The 26,802-nt window shown below is 39.3% G+C and overlaps 1 protein-coding gene across 2 annotated transcripts in view; it reads left to right on the forward strand.

Moving 5' to 3' along the window:
• Window positions 1–624: 624 nt before the first annotated feature.
• The window catches only part of LOC106082387 (cadherin-23), a 118,936-nt gene continuing 92,758 nt past the window's right edge, over window positions 625–26,802 (forward strand). Inside the window, exon 1 of one of the 2 annotated variants that reach the window (XM_013244855.2) lies at window positions 625–847. The gene's annotated coding sequence lies outside the window, so the exon portion shown is untranslated. Of the gene's footprint in view, window positions 848–1,075; window positions 1,097–26,802 lie in introns of those variants that run through there. The other variant, XM_059367311.1, reaches the window with a different exon arrangement.

Consider the following 26,802-nt stretch of genomic DNA (forward strand, 5'->3'; position numbering starts at 1 on the left):
TGTAAACCGATATCGGATTTTGACTTCTTGAGTTGCTAGAGGTCGCAATTATTATCCGATTTGGCTGGAATCATGTATGGTCTAAATCGATTCATAACGTGCTATAGTTCCAATATAAATCGACCTCAGATCTTAACTTCATAAGCTGCTAGAGGGGCGCAATTATTACCCGATTTGGCTGAAATTTTGCACAATGACTTCCACTTTGACCCAACAGCCAAACCAAGTATGGCTCCAATCGGTTCGTAACTTGGTATAGCTTGTTTGCCCATAAAGAGATTTCGGGCAAAGATCTTGCGATCCATGGTGGAGGGTATATCTGATTCGGCCCGGCCAAACTAAGCACACTGTTACTTGTTTTAATTTCGAATCTCCCTCTACGCAGATTGACTGTTGTACTGTGAAATATATAAAAATTGTGATTTAAGTAGGTTTAGAGAAAACCCAAACTTTCCCAGTGGTCGCTTGTCGTGTGGCAACTCCAAATTGCGTGAGAGAGCCAGATAACATGTGTGTATATATAAACCTGTATTTGGCAGAGAAACATTTCAGTATTACACCACTAGGCCAAGCTTCAACAGGTATCTCCAAGATACATTTGGCACAAAGACAACATTCGTTGAGAACATTGCGTGGCGTTAAGACGTTCAAGCGGTCGAATAAGATTTGGTGTCGTGTTGCGAGCTACCCCCCGAGGAAAAGTAGTTTGTTTAGTGCATTGTTCGCGCGCGCGTGTGTGTGTTTGCCGATACTCACACCAATACGAAAAGAAACTCAATAAGCAAAACAAACAAACCAATAGAAAACAACAAGAAGCAGAAGAATAAAACAAAACAAAAATAAGAAGGTAAAGCATGATGGTCAAGCAAAATCCAGTTTTATCATTTTTTGTAGTGTGCAAAATATCTCTAGAAAAGTTGAAAAAATTCAGTCTGCCTGGCTGTCCGCTGGCTGTGGTCGCCTTCCGAATGTTTGTTCGGATTTTGTTTTTTTTTTTTTACCAAAACAAGAAATAAATCCGAAAGTGGAAAAAGAAATACAAATGAGAAAAATGCAGAAAAATTGTGCTGCTTATCAGCAGAAATAATGAAAAAATGTATGGCCAAATTTTGTGGAAAATTGTGAATTTTTAATGAAAAAACAAAACAAACAACACCCTCAACTGTTGTCGAATGTAACAAAAGAATGCCAATGAAATTTGGCATAGCTTAAAAGAAAAGAAAAAATAAATACCGTAAACGTGTGGTTTTTGTAAGAATCGGAGAAGTAAAGAACCTCCAAAGGTTACCTGCTAATGGATGACCAATCAACCGACCAGTCTCGAAACAACAGAAAAACATGTTTCGCTTTGGCAAAATGCAAATTGTGAACTCTAATCTTGGCTTCAGTCCGAGAGTTTTAGCAGCGGGTTTGTGCTGACCATGCAATTACTTGGTGGTTCATATTGTAGATTAAACTATGGATAAGTAGAAATATTTTTGTTTTATTTGTTGTAGTTTGCTGTTTGGGAAAACTGCGAAGCACTTTTAATTTTTTTAATTTTTATTAAAATTTATTCGTTTATTTCGGAAAAAAGGAGATATTTTTTATTTTTTTTTTCAGAATAAAATGAGATTAATGCCATTCAATGTTTCTGAGATGTTCTCTAAATATATTTGAGCTTAAACACTAGCCTCATCAAATCTGAAGGGTAATTTTTTAAGAGCTATAGGAAAGTTAAAAAAAAAAAAAATAAAATAACACATAAAATTCAGAAAAATGCATGAAATCTTTATTTGAATCTATAGTGCGGTCCATATAATTTAATGTTTGACTTTTATTTCATGCAAATGTTGACCGTGACTGCGCCTCAAATGCTTCATCCGCTTAGTCCAATTTTGTCATACTTTTTCCAACATTTCGGCCGGTATCTCATGTGATGCTTCAATGTCGTCTTCCAATGCGCCAATTAAGGCAGGCTTGTCTATATAGACATGAGCTTTAACATAGGCCCACAAAAAATAGTCTAAGGGCGTTAAATCGCACGATCTAGGCGGCCAATTGATCGGTCCCAATTGAGAAATAAAAAGTTCACCGAACTCGCCTCTCAATAAGTCTATTGTCACGCCCGCAATGTCGCACCGTCTTGTTGAAACCACATGTCATGCAAGTCAAGCTCTTGCATTTTGTGAAAAAAAAAATTGGATATCATCTGGCGTTAGTTACGTTACGATTCGCATCATCTTTGAAGAAGTACGGTCCAATGATGCCACCAGCCCATAAACCGCACCAAACTGTGACTTTTTCTGGATCTTTATTCCGAAATCGACAATTTTGTTTATTTACGTATCCAATGAGCCAAAAATAAGCTTCGTCGTAAAATGTAGGAAGTGCGCGAAGAACTTTCTTAAAAGAGAACGCATTTTGAAAAAAAAAATCAATAATTTGCAGTCGTTGTCGACGATTCATGGTTAAATTGTAGACCAAACTGAAGATGTTTGACAGTGAATCTGCGTGCGTGATCTGATTAAATCAGTGTTGCCAAAAAGGGAATAGCTAAAAATCACTCTTTACAATGCGTCTTCCGCCCATTGAATATTGTTATCTATTGTTGCCTTACCTTAAGTGGCCATTACAGAACCTTTGTTTCACTAGCTTACGCTCGGCTAAAAACTGATTTCCAAGCGTCTGGATCATCTGAGCTCCTTCTCCAATCTCTGACACCCAGTTTGGGGACGTCTTTCTCCACTTGGCCTCTCGATCGAAGTTTTGGTCTTCCCTGTTTGCGCATTCCCTTATGGTCGCCTTCAAAAGATTTTTTAGCTAGAGCTTCTTTATTTGTTCTGACAACGTGACCTAGCCAATGCAGCAGATGTATTTTGTGTCAATCGTTGCGTGAACGCATTAATTTTCAAAAATGTTTATTTCTATTATTAATATTCAAAACTGGTTCTTAATGTAGGCATTTCCTTTACATTTTTATTTATTCTTAAGAAAGAGTATATGATTTTTCTAATAAGACTGCACTATAGTTGGGCGATTTTTATCTCATTGTGTAGGTATTCATTAAATACGGTCAAATCCGCTTGATTGAAGAAAAATTACTTGAAATAATTAGGTTAAGTCGCAGTCTGCCATCAGACTCACTTAAAAGTTTTCGTCCATTGCGATACCACAGGGGTGAAGAAGGAAAATGACTTCTAGTTCCTACTGTTGAACCATCCAGATCGATTTGAAAAGCCCACCCGCTAAATCAAAAAAGTTCCCAAAGAAATGAGAACCTAAAGTGAAACGCCACACAGAAGGTCTTCTATAGTCCATTCTTCTTCGATGTCCTCAAAGCTTCTGCATAAGTCGTTACTGGCAACCTTCAGTCTGTCAGCATGTTTTCTGATTAGACAGTGACGTGTTATGACGGACACAATGACTGAGACGTCTCTTCTATGACAGCAATGCCAGCAAAACGGTAGACCTCTTCAAGTCTTTATTAGGCCACATAGTTTTGGAATGCTCACAGGCCCCTCTTTGTGATCACCTATCATTCGTTTTCCTTTCAGCCTGTTCCATAAAACTTATCTTACATGTCGCTAGAGGCATAACCACAGATTCCAGTAAGGTAGTTCCTAGTCTCGCAAACTCGTCCGCTTTATAATTCCCTGGGATATCTCTGTGGCTTGGCACCCAGAACAGGTGATTTTTGAACTGTTCAGCCATCTCGTTGAGAGATCTGCGACAGTCGAGGTGGGTTTCGTGTTCAGAAATGCGTTCTCCAGGGATTTAATGGCTGACTGGCTGACTGGCTGTCTGAGAAGATATTCGTCGTAATGACATTATATCTTAGCCATTCCACCACTGCCTTAATTACAAGGAACTCTGCTTAATACACACTGCAGTAGTCGGGTATCCTTTTCGATATGACCAGTTCTAGATCTTTAGAGTACACCCCAAAGCTCACCTTGTCGTTTAGTTTGGAACCATCCGTATAGAAGTCTATGTAACTTCTATTACCAGGGATATTGTAGTTCCAATCGGTTCTTTCAGGAATAGTGGTACAGTACTTTTTATCAAAAAGCGGCTCGTACATTGTATCAAGAATAATACAGTGACCGTAGTCGTCGCATGATCAAAGAGAAAGCTCTCTTAGCCTTACGGCAGTGGTCGCAGCAATTTGTCTAGCCACAATGTCCAGAGGCATTAGGTGTAGCATTAAATTCAGCGCATACGATTGTGTCGTCCTCAGTGCGGCTAAGATGCACAACCAAGCCATGCTTTGGATCCGGTTGAGTATTGAATAGTAGGTAGACTTTGGAAGCGCCTTCCACCGGGCCACAACACCATATAGCATTATAGATCTGACAACTGCAATATACACCCAGTGCAAAACGCGCGGTTTAAACCCCCAAACTTTAGCCAATGGCTCTTTTGCAGGTGTATAGGGCAAGAGTTGCTCTTTCCCAAATGTTGGATTTGAAGTTTAATTTCCTTTCCAGCAAGCCACCCAGGTATTTTGCGCTTTCAGTAAACGAAACATTCTCTCCTCCCAAGGAAACAGATGCTCCTGTAGGAAACTTGAATCTCCTGCTGAAAAGAACTACTTCTGTCTTGCACGGATTTACGCCTAGACCACTTTCGGTAGCCCATTTCGCTGTTGCACATAGAGCTTCCTGAAGTATATCTCTTAGAGTGCTGGAAAACTTTCCCCTAACAGAAATAGCCACGTCATCACCACACGCTGAGGGAGAGGCAATAATATATTGTTAATGGCTATTTTCCAAAGTAGAGGAGCCAGACCACCTCTTTAAGGTGTTCCTCTGTTGACCCATCGTTTTAGATCTACAGATTCCAAGCCTGCCGTAATGCATCTTTTAGTAAGTAAGTTATTAATAAACTTCCTGACGGTAGAGTTGGTGCCTAGAAACTCCAACTCCTTCATGAGTTGGAGTCAAGAAATGCTACCATTTTGTTTTTTTTTCTTGACAGTGAGAGAACTCTATGTGGGCAACTAGGTCGTGAAGTGCGTTTTCCAGGAGACTTGCCTTTACTATATGCATACTGTTGCCAAGACAGACGATCTCCAGGAATCTTTTCCCTAAGACTCTTGAGAGGTTGATAGAAAAACCTCTCAAGAGTCTTCAGCATAAAGGATGACAGACTAATAGGACGAAAACATTTCGTCTTCGTACGGAAAGGTTTTTCTGCTTTTAGAACGAAAATTACCTTTGTATCCCTCCATCCCACAGGTATATACGACATGCTGATACAAGCAGAGTATATCTCCCTCAGCCAAGGAGCCAGTCTGTCGGACGAAGCTTGTAATTCAAACGGTGATACATCATCAGGGCCTGGCGACTTAAAGGACTCAAAGCTTTTTATCACCCAAAGGATATTCGACTCAGACACAATATCCCCAATAACCTCCGACGAATACATACCAGTGAAAACTTCTTCTGGCGCCATGTTGTCCGTTGAAGAGTTTCCCGGGAAATGTGTGTGAATGAGTAGTTCTGATGTTTCCTCACTAGACATTGTCTATACATTCTCCGATTTCTGAATGTATCCAACCATAATAAGTCTCGATGATAGGATCATCCTTAGCCTAGAAGCCTCAGATGTATATTCCACTGAGCAGCAGAATTCCGCCCAGGGGTTGTTCTGAGCCTTGCTCAGCTCAGACGCCAAATAGCCTTGAGATGCTAAGTTTAACAAGTAAAAGCGTGCTAAGTTCGGCCGGGCCGAATCTTATATACCCTCCACCATGGATCGCATTTGTCGAGTTGTTTTCCCGGCATCTCTTCTTAGGCTAAAGAGGATATAAGAAAAGAGTTGCTCTGCTATTAAAACGATATCAAGATATGGTCCGGTTCGGACCACAATTAAATTATATGTTGGAGACCTGTGTAAAATTTCAGCCAATTCGTATAAGAATTGCGCCCATTGGGGCTCACGAAGTAAAATAGAGAGAACGATTTTATGGGATCCGTATCGGGTTATAACCGATTCAGAACATAATAAACACGTTTGTTGATGGTCATGAGAGGATCCGTCGTACAATTTCAGGCATATCGGATAAGAATTGCGCACTCTAGAGGCTCAAGAAGTCAAGACCCAAGATCGGTTTATATGGCAGCTATATCAGGTTATGGACCGATTTCGACCATACTTGGCACAGTTGTTGGATATCATAAGAAAACACGTCGTGCAAAATTTCATTCCAATCGGATAAGAATTGCGCACTCTAGAGGCTCAAGAAGTCAAGACCCAAGATCGGTTTATATGGCAGCTATATCAAAACATTGACCGATATGGCCCATTTACAATACCAACCGACCTACACTAATAAGAAGTATTTGTGTAAAATTTCAAGCGGCTAGCTTTACTTCTTCGGCAGTTAGCGTGCTTTCGACAGACAGACGGACGGACGGACGGACAGACGGACGGACATGGCTAGATCGACATAAAATGTCGCGACGATCAAGAATATATGTACTTTATGGGGTCTCAGTCAAATATTTCGAGTAGTTACAAACAGAATGACGAAATTAGTATACCCCCCATCTTATGGTGGAGGGTATAAAAAGAAATTTTGAAATATTCAAATAATAATTGGACAGTAAGTCATCTATGAAGTAAAGTAAGAATCAATCAGCGATCAACATTTGAGACGGATGGTCATGTCTGTTAGTAAAACGGATATTTTTTCATTGTACATTGTACATGCAAGGGTTAAATCTTTTTGAAGTTGTTCACCGAATCAGCGATAGATACGTTTTTATTACTTGTTTTAAAACATATCAAATACCAACCTAGCGCTTTTATAAAAAAACAGGCATAAAACAAATTTTGGCGGCAAATGATTACCATTTGTTCCTTTGGTATACTAAAGTCAATGGAATTTGTAATGGGAAAACTATTGATTTGTAAGCGAACCGAAGGCAATCCTTAAAGCGACACAGCCTTCGTAAGTTTGGTTTTAAATTTTGATGACAAGGATAATATTCGGCGTTTTGAGGTATATTCGTCACCTGCAATTAATGAAAATGTGTGCAAAATGTTGTAGTTATGTGGCATAACTTGGGTGTGCCATTGTGTCGGAATATTTCAATCATATGTCGTTAATCTGGATATACTTCAATTCAGGTTAAAGGAAATTGTGTATTAACGGCTTTCACATGCAAACAAGTTGAAAGGATAATTGAAAAATCAACACCAAATTATAATGAGAAGTTAGCTGACATCCCCTGGCTGCGATTTAACCTGAACGTCTTCAACATTTAAAAACATTGGAAGAGCACATTTTATCGTATCTTTGCCTTCTGATACAAGCTTTGATAGACGTTTTGCATTTTTGCTAATTCTTCCAGTTTTTCTTTCCATTCATTAATTCTGACCACATTTTGCGGTAGATTCTTTGCCTCCGTTATATTTCGGTACAGAACAATCACCCATTATCACTATCTACCGTTTTTACCCACATTTGAGCGAAAGAACAACAAAAGCGTCTTCAGCTTCTTTTTGACATATGTAAGCTTATTCATACAGCTTTGTTTTCATAAATGTAATACAATTGAGTTTAAAAACTTAACACATTGATTGATTGCTTGACCGGTATTCGTATTATGAACTTACTTTTTCAGTCTTTAATGTTTTTATCCCCTACATCCGGGGCAACCTCATTGTGATTGGAAATCGAAAAATTCTCAAAATCCTCCTGTAACTGTGAAATGGATAAATGGATTTTATGGCAAATTGTAGTCGCTAATGGGTCCAGGAAGGGACCTATCGGCGGTGATATGTGGTTATGAAACAAGAGCTAAACTGTGTATTGCTTGCTGAAACAGTATTTATAAGGCGATGAGATCGTTCTGTGCGGATATTTTAGTTTTAAAGTAAGACTGGGCTATTCAATTATTTTGTTAAACATTTTGGCGATTTGGCTTCAGTATTTGTTGATGATTTTTTATTTTTGTTAAACATTGCACAAAAAGAAAAAACATTTAACCAAGAAAATTTTTAGATATATAAAGAATATAAATTTTGACTATTTAAAAAAAAAACCTAAATTCTGCTCAAATCACGTGATCAAGTTCTCCTTCGAAATTCATTAAAATCGACCGATAATCCCTTTTCCATATAAAGATATGATAAAAATTGCATACAGGTAATGCTCAATATGGCTATTGCTTCTACATGTTAAGTTATGCTGTGCCGAACTTTGGATACCCACCACCATGAATAAAATAACCATCCTCTTTTATGACAACTCCACTACCATATCCGTAGTCATATGCAAATGGTGGCTGGTCTGGCTCATATTTGACTCAGGTCCCGAGTACTCTTAAACAAGTCACAGTTTCAGCGAAATCGGCCAACAAATCCGCTTTTTATGGGATTAAGACCCTAATTTGAAAGATCGGTCTATATGACAGCTATATCTTAATACAGTCTGATTTTGAACATGTGCTGGTTGGATGACAGGAGGCTTAATAAAAGTCACTGTCAAATTCCAGCGAAATCGGGTGATAAATCCAGCTTTTATGGGCTTAAGACCCTCAATCGCAGATCGGTCTATATGGTAGCTACATCTTAATATAGTCCGATCTGAATCATATTTGGCTCGGATGTCGGGAGTCCTACAACAACTCTCTATATAAAATTTAGGCGAAATCGGATAATAATTGGAGCTTTTATGGGCGGTCTATATGGCATCTATTTCTAAATATTATCCGATCTGGAGTCGGATGTCGGGAGTCTTAAAATAACTCACCTTTACTAATTTCAGCAAAATCGGATAATAATTGCTGCCGACATCAGCAGATCTGTATATACGACAGCTTTATCTTGATATGTTCCGATCTGTACCATATTTAAGTCGGATGTCGGGAGGCTTAATACAAGTTACTCTTTCTAATTTCATCGAAATCGGATAATAAATGCGCCTGTTACGGGCTTTAGACCCTAAACCGGCATATCGGTCTATATGGCAGCTATATATAAATATGGTCCGATATGGGCCATTTACGGTTTGAGGTTCGGAGCCCCTAGTACAACTGTTTACAATTTAAGCGAAATCGAATAAAAAAATCAGCTTTTAGGGGCTTAAGAGCCTAATTCGCCAAATCGGTCTATATAAGGTTATACACCGATTGACCGTACCTGTCACAGTTATTGGAAGTCATTACAGAACATCACATCCAAAAATTCAGTCGAATCAGACAAAAATTACGGCTTTATAACCGATTATTTGACCTTTTTATACTCTCCACCATAAGATGGGGGTATAATTATCCAGTCATTCCGTTTGTAAAACACCTCGAAATATCTACATCCTGAGTCGATCTAGCCATGTCCGTTCGTCCGTCTATCGAAATCACGATAGCGGTCGAACGCGTAAGGCTAGTCGCTTGAAATTTTGCTCAGATACTTAATATTGATGTAGGTCGTTGGGGATTGCAAATGGTTCATATCGGTTCAGATTTAGCTCCCATATAAATCGATCTCCCGTCATTCAATTTGGCTGAAACTTTGCACATAGTGTTCTATTATAGATTCCAACAAGTGTGCCAAGTACAGTCCGAATCGGTCTATAACCTGATATGGCTCCCATATAAATCGATCTCCCTATTTGAATTCTTGAGCCTCTGGAAGCCGCAATTTTCATCCGATTTGGCTGAAACGTTGCACGTGGTGTTCTGTTTCAACTTTCAACAAGTTTGCCAAGTACGGCCGAAATCGGTCTATAACCTGATATAACTCTCATATAAATCGATCTCCCGATTTGACTTTTAGCAGAATCCATGGTGGTGTGCTCCCAAGATTCGGCCCGGCCAAACTTAGCACGCTTTTACTTTTTTTTACTGAAAATGGGAAATCAATTTTTTTTTGCTATATAGCAACAATGTTTGCTGCTTTTGTTTTCTAACATAATAAAATGTTGACTTTATCTTCAAAATGTGAAACATGATTCAAAAACTTTAAATTGCATCTAAACTTTTAGTTTTAAAGTATTTCACAATGAAATTTAACCACATTTTCTTAAACTTTACAAATTTTTGGTGATATTAAATAACTACAGACAAAATGTAAACTTAAATCTTATTAGCTTTAAAAAAATTAATGGCCAAAATTGTCGAAAACTAACACAAATAAATAGGAAATGCCTCAACTAACGCACAGTGGGATAGAATAGAAAACACAGTAAAAAAATCAGCCGTTTAAGAACGGCCGAAACCAGGAGAGACATTGTAGATCTCAGGTGGGCTATTTTAAGCACTAACCAGCAAAAAAGAATTTTGGAAATAGGACCACAAACGAAATGCCGAGGTGACCAACTATAGAATCTTGCCAAAAGGCGCAAGGACCACCTAATGCCTTGAAATTTTGCACAAGATTTCGATAACACCTTGGCTCTAACTATTCAAAGTGTCAATGAGTTATCTCTATCCGTTCTCAAATCGCAGATTTTTTCTAATATTTTTCGATTCTGTCCCACTGTGTATCGTTTAGATGCTCGAAAATTTAAAGCTTTTTTCCTTAAAGGCTAAAAATTTTTAATTTAAAATCGGCAGACAGTGTTTGCTGATATCAGCAAACTTATTTTTGTGGGCATTAGCCTTTAACGTCATGCCAACTAATTCTTCAATACAAGGCTCAAATGGCAAAGACTGACAGATGGGCACAAATTTTGGACTATGGACTCTCCATGATGATATAGTCCAATCTTTAACACAAGAGATCTACCTCTTTGTTGTCGCAGGCTGGACAGACGTCTAACTGATCTTGTCCATTATGACAGTTGAATATCTAACATGAAACAAGTAAAAGTTCGGCCGGGCTGTATCTTATGTATCCTCCACCATGGATTACATTTTTTAGGTTCTTTGCCCAGTAATAATGGATACAATTGGAGCTATATCAGGTTATGGACCGATTCGGACTATGCTTGGTTTCGATGCTGGAGACTATAGTGGAAGTCACTGTGCAAAATCAGCCAAATCGGATAAGAAATGCATCCTATAGAAGCTCGGTTTGTATGAAAGCTATACCGATTCAGACCATATTTGGCAGGCATGTTGAAGGTCATAGGAGAAGTCGTTTCAGCCATACCGGGTAAGAACTACGGCCTTTATAGGCTCAAGAATTATAATCAGGAGATAATTTCATATGGGAGCTATATTAGGTTACGAACCGATTTAGACCATACTTGGCATAATTGTTAGAAGTCAAAACAAAAGACTTGATGCAAAATTTTAGCCAAACCGAATAATAATTGCGCTCTCTAGAGGCTCAAGAAGTCAGTTGGTTTAAATGGCAGCTATATCAAAACTTGAAAAGATATGGCCCATTTACAATCCCAATACAACACCGATAGATAGAATGTGTGCAAAATTTCAATCGCCTAGCTTACTTCTTCGAAAGTTAGCGTTCTTTCTACAGACAGACGGACGGATGGCGATCAAGAACATATATTCTCTAGCGGGTCTTACACCAATATTTTACTGTGTTACAAACGGAATGGTGAATTTAGTATACCCCCATCCTATGGTGGATGGTATAAACATAGAGAAAGACTTAGATTAGTAAGTAAAAATTTCTACGAAAGTTGTGAGGACATCGAAGAAGCAATACCAATGAAACCTCCGCTGCGACTTATTCCGCGCTAGCGAGAAGAAGGAGCTCCCTTCTAAATCTAATTTCTTTGAAGATTTGTTTGAATTAGCAAACACAACAATCGCAAGTTAATAGGATTTTTATACCGCCACATGAACTAATTCCTCCAATATGCATCAGCAAAAGTTGAATGGTGGTGGGTATCTTGTGACACATCTAAAAGAATAACAATTCAATAATATTTATGATGCTTGATTATCACTTCACGAATTTTAAAGTTGATATTTATAATAACTTGAAAAAAAGTGAAAGCTATTGCATTTACAAGTCAAATAAAGTAGAAGCGGAAAGCGGTGAATTCGAAAGTAAACTGAAATATTTGCATTTAGACTATCATAAATTTTAAGTTATTGTTCTGCTAAACTTATGTCAAAGTTTAAAGTTGAATTGAATTAGAAATCAGCATAATAAGAACAAAGGTTGGCGAAGCACGATCTAGCCCTTCAGAAAATGCTATCAGCACAAATTACACTCAATGAAATTTCTTATTCAAAATAGGGAAAATGCTTGGGAAAGTTGACAATACTGCTGTTTCAGCAAACAAAGGGCTACTGTTTTAGCAAACATTTCAGTCTGCAATTTTTACTAACAAATCTTTGGTTTGGTAAAATATTGAACACGTATTACTGCTGACCAGGAAACAAGTAAAAAGAATCCTGGGAGCCCATCATATGGTTTCTGCTATTGATTTATGCCAAAACCAAACTTTTGAAAAACCAGCAAAATTAAAGCTTCTAGAAACCGAGGAAGGATAATCGAGAGACCTGTTTATATGATAATTCTTTTCCGACTTTGCTGAAATTTGGCACAGTCACTTGTTCATTAACAAACGTGCCAAATATAGTCTGAATCGGTCTATAACCTGATATAGCTACTATATAAACCGATCTCCCGATTTTACTTCTTGAGCCTCTAGAGGGCGTAATTCTTATCCGATATGGTTGAAATTTTGAACAATGTGGTCTACTATTGTCTTTAACATCCAAGCCAAGAGTGGCCCAAATAGGTTTATAACCTGACATAGCTCCATTAGCATTTCTTATCCATTAACTTTTGTTTGCCTATAAAGAGATACCGGGCAAAGAACTTGATAAATGCGATCCATGGCGGAGGGTATATAAGATTCAGCCCGGCCGAACTTGACACGCTTTTACTTGTTTCATTTATTATACCCTCTACTATAAGATGGGGGGTATACTAATTTCGTCATTCTGTTTGTAACTACTCGAAATATTCGTCTGAGACCCCATAAAGTATATATATTCTTGATCGTCGTGACATTTTATGTCGATCTAGCCATGTCCGTCCGTCCGTCCGTCCGTCCGTCCGTCCGTCTGTCTGTCGAAAGCACGCTAACTTCCGAAGGAGTAAAGCTAGCCGCTTGAAATTTTGCACAAATACTTCTTATTAGTGTAGGTCGGTTGGTATTGTAAATGGGCCATATCGGTCCATGTTTTAATATAGCTGCCATATAAACCGATCTTGGGTCTTAACTTCTTGAGCCTCTAGAGGGCGCAATTCTTATCCGATTTGAATGAATTTTGGCACGACGTGTTTTGTTATAATATCCAACAACTGTGCCAAGTATGGTTCAAATCGGTTCATAGCCTGATATAGCTGCCATATAAACCGATCTTGGGTCTTGACTTCTTGAGCCTCTAGAGTGCGCAATTCTTATCCGATTGGAATGAAATTTCGCACGACGTGTTTTGTTATGATATCCAACACCTGTGCCAAGAATGGTTCAAATCGGCTCATAACCTGATATAGCTGCCATATAAACCGATCTTGGGTCTTGACTTCTTGAGCGTCTAGAGTGCGCAATTCTTATCCGATTTGAATGAAATTTCACACGACGTGTTTTGTCATGATATCCAACATCTGTGCCAAGAATGGTTCAAATCGGTTCACAACCTGATATAGCTGCCATATAAACCGATCTTGGGTCTAGACTTCTTAAGCCTCTAGAGGGCGCAATTCTTATCCGATTTGAATGAATTTCGGCCCGACGTGTTTTGTTATGATATCCAACAACTGTGCCAAGTATGGTTCAAATCGGTTCATAACCTGATATAGCTGTCATATAAACCGATCTGGGATCTTGACTTCTTGAGCCTGTAGAGGTCGCAATTATTATACGATTTGCCTGAAATATTGTACGACGGATTCTCTCATGACCGTCAACATACGTGTTTATTATGGTCTGAATCGGTCTATAGCCCGATACAGCTCCCATATAAATCGATCTCTCTATTTTACTTCTTGAGCCTCTAGAGGGCGCAATTCTTATTCGAATTGACTGACATTTTACACAGGTCTCCAACATATAATTTAATTGTGGTCCAAACCGGACCATATCTTGATATCGCTCTAATAGCAGAGCAAATCTTTTCTTATATCCTTTTTTGCCTAAGAAGAGATGCCGGGAAAAGAACTCGACAAATGCGATCCATGGTGGAGGGTATATAAGATTCGGCCCGGCCGAACTTAGCACGCGTTTACTTGTTTTTTTTACTCTTTTGTGTTATTTCATTTTTGTGTTTTATTACATTTTATTATTTTATTTTATTAATTTGGCTTTATTTATTTTAGTACATTCTTTTTTATTTCACTCCTCCATAACAACCCCATCATAAATGGAGCAGCAGACATTTTTAGCAAACAACAGACTGTTTTGCAGGCAGCCCAGAGCATATCCGAAATTGCAAACATTTTGCTATGACAGCAGAACTACTTCGGTAACAGCAGCAATATTAACGACTTACAGTCAATTTTAAATTTTACAAAATATATATCAGAATTTTATTTTCTTTATCCATACGATAACAATATTTTACTCCTCACCCGACCTGTTGTAACTAACAACATTTCTCATGTACATTCCATTAAGAAACAGGGGATACTTCTCTCATGTCAATGCGTGCAGTTAGATTAAAGTTTAGGCTCGATGATAAGGGACCTCCCTTTTTTTGTCGAGTCCGAACGGCGTGGCGTTTTAACATGAAATGTAGCCAGCAATTTTCACCGCCGCTGAAGATTTTTTCTGATGTCCACGACGGGATTTGAACCCAGTCGTTCGGCGCCATAGGCAGTCATATTAACCTCTACTCCACGGTGGCCTCCAACCGACAGAAGAATATTGATCTGATACATATTTATGATCATAAATACATATTTATATTCTTGATATTCTTGACATTCTAAGTCGATTTGTGAAAATCACGATAGCGGTCGAACACGTGGAGCTATTTGCAGGAAATTTTGCCCAGATACTTCTTATTGATATAGGTTATTGGGGATTGCAAATGGGTCATAACGGTTCAGATTTGGATACAGCTCGCATATAAAGTGGTTCCTCGGCTTGACTTCTTGAGCTCCTAGAAGCACATAGTGTTCCGTTACGACTTTCAACAATCGTGCCAAGTAAGGTCTGAGATGGTCTTAGTTGCTGTTATCCGATGGAGCTGACATTTTGCACGTAGGGTTCTGTTATGATTTCCAACAATATTCCAAATCAGTGAATAACCTGATATAGCTCCTATCAAAGCGATTTCCTGATTTGACATCTCAAGCCCCTGGAAGCCTCATTTTTAATCCGATGGGACTGAAATTTTGATGGTAGTGTTCTGTTGCGACTTCTAACATTCATATCACTTACTATCCAAATCAATGGCGGTGGACTTCTAAGATTCGGCCCGGCCGAACTTAGCACGCTTTTATTTTTTCTTCCACAGGCTTTAAACCGGTTGAAATAATTTTTTGAAATTTATATATTTATATATATATATATATATAGGTTGTATAATTTTTGAAGTTTTAAAGTGGTGGACTTCCCTTAACTATCCCCAACACATACCATTTTTTAAGTAATCGATGTCATCCGATTTAACTGATGTTATGTCTGCCCTTATACCAGCAAGTTGGCCCATTCACGTTCCATTAAGGAACAGAGGTAATACCTCTGTCATACCAATAAATCTTAATGTGTGCCGCAAGGCGACACCACTTGGTAGAGATTTTTTATACCGCTAAACATACACCAAATATCGCCAGCATTATCGAGGGGACAACCACCGCCGACTTTGAGATCAAGTGTAGGGGGAACACGGTATCCCAGCTCAGATTTGGGAGCGTGGGTAGAGGATATGAGCACGCGATATCGAAGTGAAGAACTCAAAGTGAAGGACTCGAAGTGAAGGACTATGAAAACCATGTGAAGAGATCCGGATGGAGACAAATCGAGGCTTATACTGAGCAGTAGAAGAACTATACGGGATCATTTGTGCAGAATAGATGCGGCACGGGAGATACTAGACTTTTACCGACTGGATAACGGGTAGGAATTATGCAAGCAGCACGGAGTTCCTGAAATAGAGTTTTCTAGAGATTACTTTTAATTACTGAGAGCGCACATCAATCCGATTACTGGCGTAGATGGGGTTCGATTTTATAACCGCATCCTCTTGTCAACCTAACCTAATCCTAGGTCGAAATCTTGTTGTATCTAAAACATAATTCGTAATAAAACTTTGTTGCCTTACGAATATAAATTAACTGTAGCCTTATTTATTATGACCATTGCTTATGTTTAAGCTTATTCTCATTTAGATACAATAAAATATCACGATAAAATAGCTGTAGAAACCATTTGATATGAAACTTCTATGAAATTGTAATATTTCTTTGGGACATGTTTGTACAATGACGTTCATATCACCAACGGAATATGGTATCTTAACTTATTATTTCAAGTTTATCGTAGATTTCAGTGTTTATTATCTTCGCAGCAGGGTATTATAATCCTATATATTTGTTTTTGCAATGGAGTACATAGTTTGCTACATCCAACAACATCACTTGTTGGGCCAATAGCTAAATCTCTATTTTTACTGTTGTATAACTAAAAACCAATCAGATTAGAAGTAACTTTAACATTTAGATAGGAATTTAAGTAGAAAGGTGGGTAGATACTATGAAATCTTACTAGCCTACCTACCTCGCCAGTCAACATGAAAGAAATAGGGTATTAAAAAAGAATTTTAATGGATATTTGGTTCAATGGGAGTCATTCGAATTTTGTCGATTTAGCAAGACTACTAAATTCATATTACATTGAATCGAAAATAGTTAAATGGTCAAATTAAGAACTTATTTCATGAACTCAAAAGTAACAAAATTAATAATTTTTAATCATTTGTACACATTTTTGTGTACATATTCTACAATTTCTCACCCAATAAGGTTATTAAATATCGATATCAAGAAAAATTTATATACGAAATCCAAAAATGTCTTATTTGAAACAAGGGTAAATTTTTGTGTATTTTATTTCTATGGAAAATATTTCAAAACTAGCGGCTACAGTACAAATCAAGTTTTTAACACAAATTGCTCTCGAGTTGCTTTCATTTATTATTTGGCATTTAGAAATTAACCCTATTTCTAAATGAGTTCTCTTACACTTCCTCTCTCACCAATACAAAAATATCCGGTTGAAAGAAGTTAAATCTCCTATATGACAACCCACGAATATTTGTTTCTTCTCCCAACTTCCATCTAATAATGGTCACGATCATGATCATCATTATTATTGGTGAAATTTTCTGTTCGCTGTTGGTTCAACCATGTCATGCTGTTTTTCTGCAAAGTCGATCTTCATGTAGCATCTTTGTTTAGATATTCATGTGTATTAGGTGGGCCTGGAAACATTTTTTTTTCATTATAATAGAAAAAATATATGTTGTGATCAAAGGTCTTTAAATAATAGTTGATTTGTCGTTTTACAGGAAGGTCCATAAAAAGGCATTGATTTAAAATTGTTATATAAAAACAAGTAAATGTTTTTCCAAAGCTTTCTTCTTATTGAAATGTTCCAAATTTCTGTTCATTACAGAACGAACACCACTTCATTCACACACCTTGATTAAGATCCTTGGCTCAGAGCTTTCCGCCTATGACGCCGAACGCCTGGGTTAAAGTCCCAGCGTGAACATCAGAAAAATTTTTCAGGAGTGTTTTTCCCCTAACTAACATTTGTGAGATATCCTGCCATGTTAAAATTTCTCTACCAAGTGGTGTTGCTAAGCGGCTCGCAACTCGAACTCGGCATAAAAAAAGGAGGCTTCTTATCTTTGAGCATTTGACCCATTCGTTAATCCGGAACCATAGTACACAGATGGATCAAAGATAGAGGACAGAGTGGGCCTGGCATCTACATTGAGAACATAGGGACTGAGACCTGTTTTAGACCACCTGACTATACTACGATCCTCCAGAGATTCGGCCAATCACGGACTGTGTAAGGTGGTGTGGTTTTCACATAGAGTGTGAATATTATCTTTACGGACAGTAAACTAACTATCAGGGCAATAACAACTGCCTTGAATAAACTTGGTTAACCCGAAGCCTTTCGGGTCGGCGCAGTCCGAGTTTAGTCCTTACGTAGACCACACGCATATAACACTGTGGAATAGCGAAACGGTCGGTAGGGCGGCGAAAATACTATGGCGAGATCCGGATCGTGAGAAGACTGAAAAGAAGTAAGAAGGAGGTCAGTATAGCTTTCGGTATTATAAAGGGATACGTAGGACTATGAGCTCACTTCTAAAAAGCAACATCGGCACTTAGGTGGGGACACAATGCCAGACATAAACCAACTTAGGGGCGTGGTATAGTAATCAATTAGGAATTCTGTAAGTAGCACGGAATTCCTGACTTAGATTTTCTTTTTCGAGGTTACTTTTTAGAATTGAGAGCGCACAACAAGCCGATTAATGGCTTATGTATGTGTCCATAGTGGCATGATCCGCTCGGCGTTCTGAGTCGATCTAGCCATGTCCGTCCGTCCATTAGATATAGCTCCCATATAATCCGATAATCCTATTTCCCGATTTAACTTTTTGAACCCCTGGAAGCCGCAATTTTATCCGGTTCGGCTGAAATTTTGCATGTAGTGTTCTGTTACCATTTCCACCAACTGTGCCAAGTGCAGTGTAAATCGCTCTTTAACCTGATGTAGCTCCCATATAAACCGATCTCCCGATTTGACTTCTTAGGTCCTTGTTTGTGTTTAATTGGCTATGACAGAATATTTATTCCACTAGCCGAACGTAGAATAGCGCCTCGATCTTCTGCGCTCATTCTAAAATCTCTGACACCAAGTTTCTAGGTGTCTCCCACAACTTGATCTTTCCATCGGGCTTTTGGTCTTTCCGGTTTGCGTTTACCACCTTCAAAAGACTTCTTTGCTGGAGCTTCTTCATCCATTCTGACAACATGACCTAGCCAACGCAGCCGTTGTATTTTGATGCGTGTAACTATGCTATCGTCGTCCTACAGCTCATACAGCTCGTGGTTCATACGTCGCCTATATTCTCCGTTAACGCAAACTGATCCATATATTTTACGAAGAATCTTTCTCTCAAATACTCCAAGCACTGCCTCATCTGCTTCCACAAGTACCCATGCTTCAGAACCATATAACAGCACGGGTAGTATCAGTGTCTTGTAAAGTGTAGTCTTCGTCTGTCGAGAGGTGGCCTTGTTTCTAAACTGCTTACTAAGTCCAAAGTAGCATCTGTTTGCCAGTATTATTCTTCGCTTTATCTCAAAATTGATGTCATTCGTTTCGGTTACGGTGGTGCCGAGGTAAATAAAGTTACTGACTATATCAAAGTTGTGGTTCCCAACTTTCTCCATGTTCTTTATCTGCTCGGTTGTACAAGGCTTTTTGGGAGTGGAAACCATCCATTTCGTTTTATCTCCATTTACTGCCAGACCCATTTTCACTGACTCTCTTTCGATTCTTTCAAAGGCTGCAGTTACTACTTCCGGTGACCGACCTATGATATCGATGTCGTCGGCATAGGCGAGTAGCATGTGCTCTCTTGTGATTAGTGTGCCATATCTATTCACTTCTGCATCTCGTATAATCTTCTCCAGCAGGATATTAAGGAGATCACACGACAGGCTGTCTCCTTGTCTGAAACCTCGTTTGGTATTAAATGGTTCGGAGAGATTCTTTCCTATTCTTACTGAGGAACGCGTATCAGCAAGTGTCATCCTGCAGAGTCTTATTAATTTTGCAGGGATACTAAACTCAGACATGGCTTGGAATACCTTTGAACGAAAAGGAGTATCGAAGGCGGCTTTGTAGTCAACAAAGAGGTGGTAGGTGTTGATTTGTCCTTCTCGGGTCTTTTCCAGGTTTTGGCGCGGTGTGAATATCTGGTCTAGGGTGGATTTACCTGGTCTAAAGCCGCATTGATAGGACCCAATTATCTCGTTGACTTTAGGTTTTAATCTTTCACACAGTACGCTCGAGAGTATCTTGTATACGATGGGGAGGAGACTTACTCCTCTGTAGTTGGCACATTCCGTCTTGTCTCCTTTCTTGTGTACGGGACATAGTATGCTGAGGTTCCAATCATCGGGTATGCGTTCTTCTAGCCAGATTGCGCATATAAGCTGATGCATACGCCTTATCAGCGTGTCGCCTCCGGTTTTAAATAATTCAGCGGGTAACCCGTCGGCTCCTGCTGCCTTGTTGTTCTTTAGTCGGGTTACTGCTACTTGGACCTCATTCTGACTAGGAGGTAAACATTCTTCATTTTGACTCCTGTACATCTCAATTCGCTCGCACTCAGGCCTTTCCATTTCCTTTTTCTTTCTGCGGAATAGACGTTTCTCCTCTCTCCTTTTCTCCCGATACCTCTCCTTCATCTGGCGCGTTGCTACTGATTGCAGGCTTGCTCTATATGCCGCATTCTTAGCTTCAGTAGCATCTCGACACTCTTGGTCGTACCATGGGCTTTTTGGAGGAGGCTTTCGGTACCCAAGTACGGATTTCGCGGCATTTTCCATGGAGTGGGCAATAGTTTGCCACTGCGCCATTATATCATCGGAACAAGGAGTGCTTTCATCAAGCAGTTGGGTCAGTCGAGTGGAGTATGCCGCTGCCATTTGTTGTGTCTGCAGCTTTTCAATGTCCAGCTTCCGTGCAGTGTCAGATCGTACTTTCCTCGCCATGTTCAAACGGGTGCGAACCTTTGCTGCAACAAGGTAATGATCCGAATCTATATTCGCTCCACGGATCGATCGATCGTACTTCTAACACGCTGGTTTCTCGTGTTTTGATCGGGTGACAGCCATGTGTCTTTGTGGATATTTTTATGTTGAAATCTGGTGCTACTAACTACCATGTTTTTTGCCGCGCCGAAATCTTTCAGCCTCAACCCATTACTGAACGTTATCTCGTGGAGGCTAAACTTTCCGACTGTTCGACCAAAAATTTCTTCCTTCCCTATTTTCGCATTAAAATCTCCCAGAACGATTTTAATATCATGGGCGGGGCAGCGGTCATATTCTCTCTCTAGGCGCTCGTAGAAAATATCCTTGGTCTGCTCGTCTTTGTCTTCCGTCGGGGCATGGGCACAAATAAGGCTGATGTTGAAGAATTTGGCTTTTATGCTGATTGTGGCTAGCCTCTCATCCACCGGAGTAAAGCTGGAGACTAGGTGTTTCAGTCTTCAACTAACAACAAATCCGCAGCCAAATGCATGCCTCGTGTTATGGCAGCTATAGTATAGTTCGTCACCGTTTGGTGTTGTAGTGACGCCATTCCCAGTCCATCGCACTTCCTGTAAGGCGGTAATATCTGCCTTGTACTTCTCTAATACATCCGCCAGCGCGTATACTGCACCTTCTCTATAAAGAGTGCGGACATTCCAGGTGCAGATCCGCAAATCATGGTCCTTTTTTCGTTTGCGTGGGTCGTCAACGTTGGGGGGTCCGTTTTTATTATTCCGTTGTTTTTCATAGTAGTTCTATGTTTTCCGGGGGCGGGTTACTGGCCCAGTGACCCAACCGCATGGGTTTGTGGGATTGCATGTATCCCTCGTTGTGGCGAGCCGCTTGCTCCAAGATCCGACGCTCGCCGCCAGCCGCCCCTAACCTGGGAACAGACGCCGATGTTGGTCATTGGTTATTTGAAGGCGCCAATAACTCGCCTTGTCATCTCGAGTATCATTGGCACTCAGTATTTAATTAAGAGCCAGTGCCACCTGACTCCTCACTGAGACTCTCCTTTCGAAAATCGCTGACTGCCCGCGTCCGCATTTGCAGCTACTCCGCATAAAAACGGAGCTTTCCACCATCCGCAACCTTTGGACGCGCCCGGTAGCTTTCAGCTAAGCTTCCTGTGATAACAATGGGCACCACACAAGTCGGAGCTCAAAGTTCCAGCCTGTGTTGTGCCCATAGTCACCCCGTATCGGCCGCAATTTTCTTTCGATTTGGCTGAAATTTCGTTACCACTTCTAATAACTGCGCCAAATACGGTCCAAATCAGTCTGTAGCATGATATAGCTCCCATATAAACCAATCTCCCGATCATTCTTATTCGGTTCCTATAAGCATTAATTTTTGCTGGTTTGACAGAAGTTTGGTATGTAGAATAAGGTAATGTCCTTCAACTAGACTTATTTTGTATAATTTTTGTCAGAATCCATGGCGGTGGGTTCCCAAGATTCGGCCCGACCGAACTTAGCACGCTTTTGCTTGTTCATATTATGGTTTATCAATTTCCATTTAACTTTTACAAACATCAACCCTACTGTATACGCCGTACACACTTATGAACGTTACTAAGCCAACATGTACGTTTCTAATGGTCTTAGAATAACATCGATACACAACTTCAATCTATTCGTGCCACATTCGTCTCACCTCCCTTCTTGGAAGAAAATACCACCCGGCCATTTCACTATCGGATACTGGTTTCGGTCCATAGCTTTGTAAAACTTGTTTCTGCGCAAAATAGAAGTAAAAACTCAAAACTCAGCTTTGTTATGATAATGGTGATCATCATGATAATAAATAAAGATCATCATCGTCACTGTCGTTGTGGTTCTCTTTCTTTGGCAGCATCCGCAATGCTGTACTTTATGGCGTATGGGCGATTATTTTGTTTTTTGAGATTTTTTATTTTTGGTTTGCATTTTTCAAGAAAGAAAGTGGAAATGCCGTATCGTTTGGTGGGAGGCAAAAATACAAGTTATAGGAATGAGTGTTCAGTAATAGTGTTCATCTACGGTAGACACAAATGTTCGTAGCAACATTATACTGGAAGCAGAACGCAATGTATATTTTCCGGCAAACCAATAAGAAATGCAATTAATGGATCAAAGTTGACGATAGAAACTATTTCAGCTTATAGATCGATTCGGGCCATGATATGTGTACATGTTTTAGGTCATAGTCAAATTTCAGCCCAATCGGATAGGAATTACGCTCTCTACCCAGTGGGAAAACATATAAGGCTTCCTTAAATCAGGCCTGTTAAAAGAGCATTAAGTCATTCCAACAGTCTTCCAAAATGAGTTTTGCAGGAAGACAACATTGCACCTTCCAAAAGGTTTCATTTAGGTTCCACATACCGTGTTTTAACGTTTATTTCAAAGTCATTCATCTTATATATAAAAATCAATTTGTGTTTGTTTGTAGGTTTGTTTGTATGTTTGTGTGTTCCTTATAGACTCAGAAACGACTGAACCGATTTTCTTGAAATTTTCACAGATGGTGCATATTGACCCCGTGGTGAAAATAGGGTACTACATTTTTTGTATTTTAAAGGGGGCGGACCCTCCCCCTTACCTTAATTTTCAGAAACGCCAGATCTCGGAGATGGGTTGTGCGATTTAAGCGAAATTTTGTGTGCTCTCATATAGTACCCTAAAAATAAAAATTTGGTTTCCAATTATCGGATGAGGTACCTAGGGGGGCCGCCCCATCCTAAAACCTACCAAACATATATTTAGAACAATCACGACAATATGGGACTCAAATGAAAGGTATTTAGGATAAGAAAACGTATCTGATATCCAATTGTCGGACCAAGTGCTCGGGGGGACCACCCCAAGCCCCAAACCACCCCTAAAACGGACATATTTACCGACCATGGCAATATGGGACTCAAATGAAAGGTATTTGCGAGCAGAATACGAATCTGACATCCAAATGTGGGACCACGTTTCTGGGAGTACACCCCTTTCCCAAAACACCCCCCAAACATGACTTATTTACTGACCATGGGAATATGGGGCTTAAATATAAGGTATTTGAATGTAGAATACGAATCTGATATCCAAATATGGGACCAAGTGTCCCCCAAAGAGGACAAATTTACTACCATAGCAATATGGGGCTCAAATGAAAGGTCTTTGGGAGTAAAGCACGAATTTGATATCAATATTCGGGAAAAGTGTCTATGGGGCCACGCCACCCCCACAACACCACCCAAATAGTAAGTATTTTCTGACTATTGCAATATGAGGCTCAAATAAGAGGGTTTTTAAAGTGGAACACGAATTCGATATATATTTTTAAGGCCAACTCACTGAATGGCCCCCCATACCCCAAAACACCCCCCAAGCCGGTCATGTTTGCCGACTATGGAAATATGGGGCTCAAATTAAAGGTATGTGGGAGTAGACCACGTATCTGGTATCAACGTTAGGGGCCAACTGACGACCCACCACCATCAAAACCCCCAAATAGGACGTATTTGCTCACCAAGACAATTTGGGTCTTAAAGAGAGTGTAACAAAACATTAATAGTTTTTTGGGCCAATACCCCAAACCGGACATATTTGCTGACTTTTGCAATAAGGAGTTTGAATGAGATTTGAAAACGAATTTGATATCCAATTTTGAGGCCAATTGCAATATGGGGTTCAAATAAATGATATATAGATATAAGAGAATAGAGCACGTTGCTGATATTTTTTCCGGGCTTAGTGTTTGGGGGACCACCCCAATCCAAAAACACCCCCAAATCGGGCATATTTACCGACCATGTCAATGTGGAGCTTAAATGAAAGGTATTGAGGGGTATAGCAAGAATTGATACCCATTTTGAGATTAGAAAACGAATTTGATAACCTATTTTGGGCCATGTATTTGGGGGATGCCTCATCCTGTAAACTCCTCTTAAGCCAATGGCAAGTATCTGGGGGACCACCTCTCCCCCGAAAACATCACTAAATCAGACATCATAAGAATATTGGGGTGAAATGAAGTATTTTAAGAATGGAGTACACCTTACATCGAAACTTAAATTCGTAGATCAATAAAGATCATATGGGATTCAGATAAAGGCACTTTTATTGTTAAACTGTTTGTCAAGTTAGTATGGTATTTCACTAAAAGATCTTTAATTGTCGAAAATAAATATTCCAAGGAAACTTTTGTTCCATATAAAGTAAAAGAAGGCGCAGCGGAGCGGGCCCAGGTCAGCTAGTAAAGAGATAAAGAAGAATGTATCTGCTGGCAGGTTTTTTCACTCTTTAATTCTTAAATTATAAGGAATCCTCTCGATAAGCAAACAAGGCGAGAAAATATTGCCTCAAAATGTGAATGTACATCCTTCCCACATCTCTTTGTAAACGCAAAGAATGTTACCAACCATCGTAGAGAAGTGCACCTGCATACACACAAAAAAATAATTCGTTTACGATAAAAGTACATGTTTTTTGCGATAAATTCTTGCAAGAACTTGTGACAAATATAAAGTTTTTTTCACTGGTAAAACCTATCATTCTTCATACAATATATAAAGTGTTATTCGGAATTTCAACTAGTTTTTCTTTACTTTCTTTTTAATTTAAAAATAGATTGTGCATATTGCATAAAAGGCTACCAAGTTCAATTGACTCCTGTAACACAATTCTAAATTAAGTTTTTACCAATTACAAGCAGATCTAAGTTGGTAATTCAATTATTCCTGAATATATTTAGATTTATTTCGATGTTAATATTAAAAGCATTCCATGTTGCTTTAAAGACTTTTGTCATTGGACGTACCCAAGTCGAAACTTTAAAAATTTTCAAGAAAGGTACATTTCTTAGGGGAAGTTGCTAATGGGTTTACAACAAACAAAGCTAGTTACATTCTATAATATTATGTTCATGGCTAACGTTTGGCGTTTCGACTCTCCAACACCGCCACCCACGTCGGAGCTGCAACGGCTGGTGAGGAAAGCAAAACAGTCAGGAAACGAGGTAGTAATAGGGTGCGATCCGAACCCTCACCACATTTCGTGGGTAGTACCAACACTAATAAGCGGGGCCAAGCCCTGGCAGAGTTCTTGAATACTAACGACCTAATACCACATAATATTGGTAACACCGCTACCTTTGTTAATAGTATTAGGGAGGAGGTATTAGATTTGACGATATGTTCGGAAAATCTAATCGATGAGGTTCAGGGTTGCAGGGTCTCCATGGAACACTCTTTCTCTGACCAACGCTACATTAGGTTTAGAATAGCACGACCAGCGCCGAATCCGATAGACTTCCGGAATAAGTTAAAAACCAACTGGGCAAAATTCGGAAGGCTACTTAGAAGAAGACTTGAGCAAGATAATTTAGATTGTCCAAGCATAGAAGAGATTGACGAAAATGTCAACAGGATTACGACTGCACTTGAGGGGTCCTTCGAAGATAGTTGTCCTTTTCGGGAAAGGAAATCAGCCCAAGAAAAACCCTGGATGACCGGAAGATTCGCAATATTGGGAAAGAGGTCCGCAGACTTTTTAACAGAACACGTCGTAAAAAAGTGGAAGTATTGCTTGCCCAAAAAGTAATTGCGGATTTTTTAAAAGAAAGTAAATGCATTTTTAATAAAACTTAGAATGAACTTTAATCAAATATACTTTTTTACACTTTTTTTCTAAAGCAAGCTAAAAGTAATAGCTGATAACTGACAGAAGAAAGAATGCAATTACAGAGTCACAAGCTATGAAAAAATTTGTCAACGCCGACTATATGAAAAATCCACAATTACTTTTTGGGCAACCCAATACATTGGGATGTGTATTACACACGGCTCAAGGAATACAATAAGATTACCAGAGCGGCTAAAGTGCCTCTTGAAAGCTTGTCTGCGAACAGATCGATAGCGTTAATGACGCCGCCGAGACAAAAAAGTTTCTCTCATAAACCCATGTCCAAACGGCAACTTTAGTAGACGACATGGGAGTGAGAGCAGAGATAAAGGAGGACATGTTGAGGCTTTTGATGAAAACCCATTTTCCGCGGGATACGACGGGACTCACGGAGACACCGGAATCTAGGAATAATGACGTTGATGGAAGGTTT

This window comes from Stomoxys calcitrans, chromosome 1 (genome assembly GCF_963082655.1).
Source record: "Stomoxys calcitrans chromosome 1, idStoCalc2.1, whole genome shotgun sequence".
NCBI classification, from domain to species: domain Eukaryota; kingdom Metazoa; phylum Arthropoda; class Insecta; order Diptera; family Muscidae; genus Stomoxys; species Stomoxys calcitrans.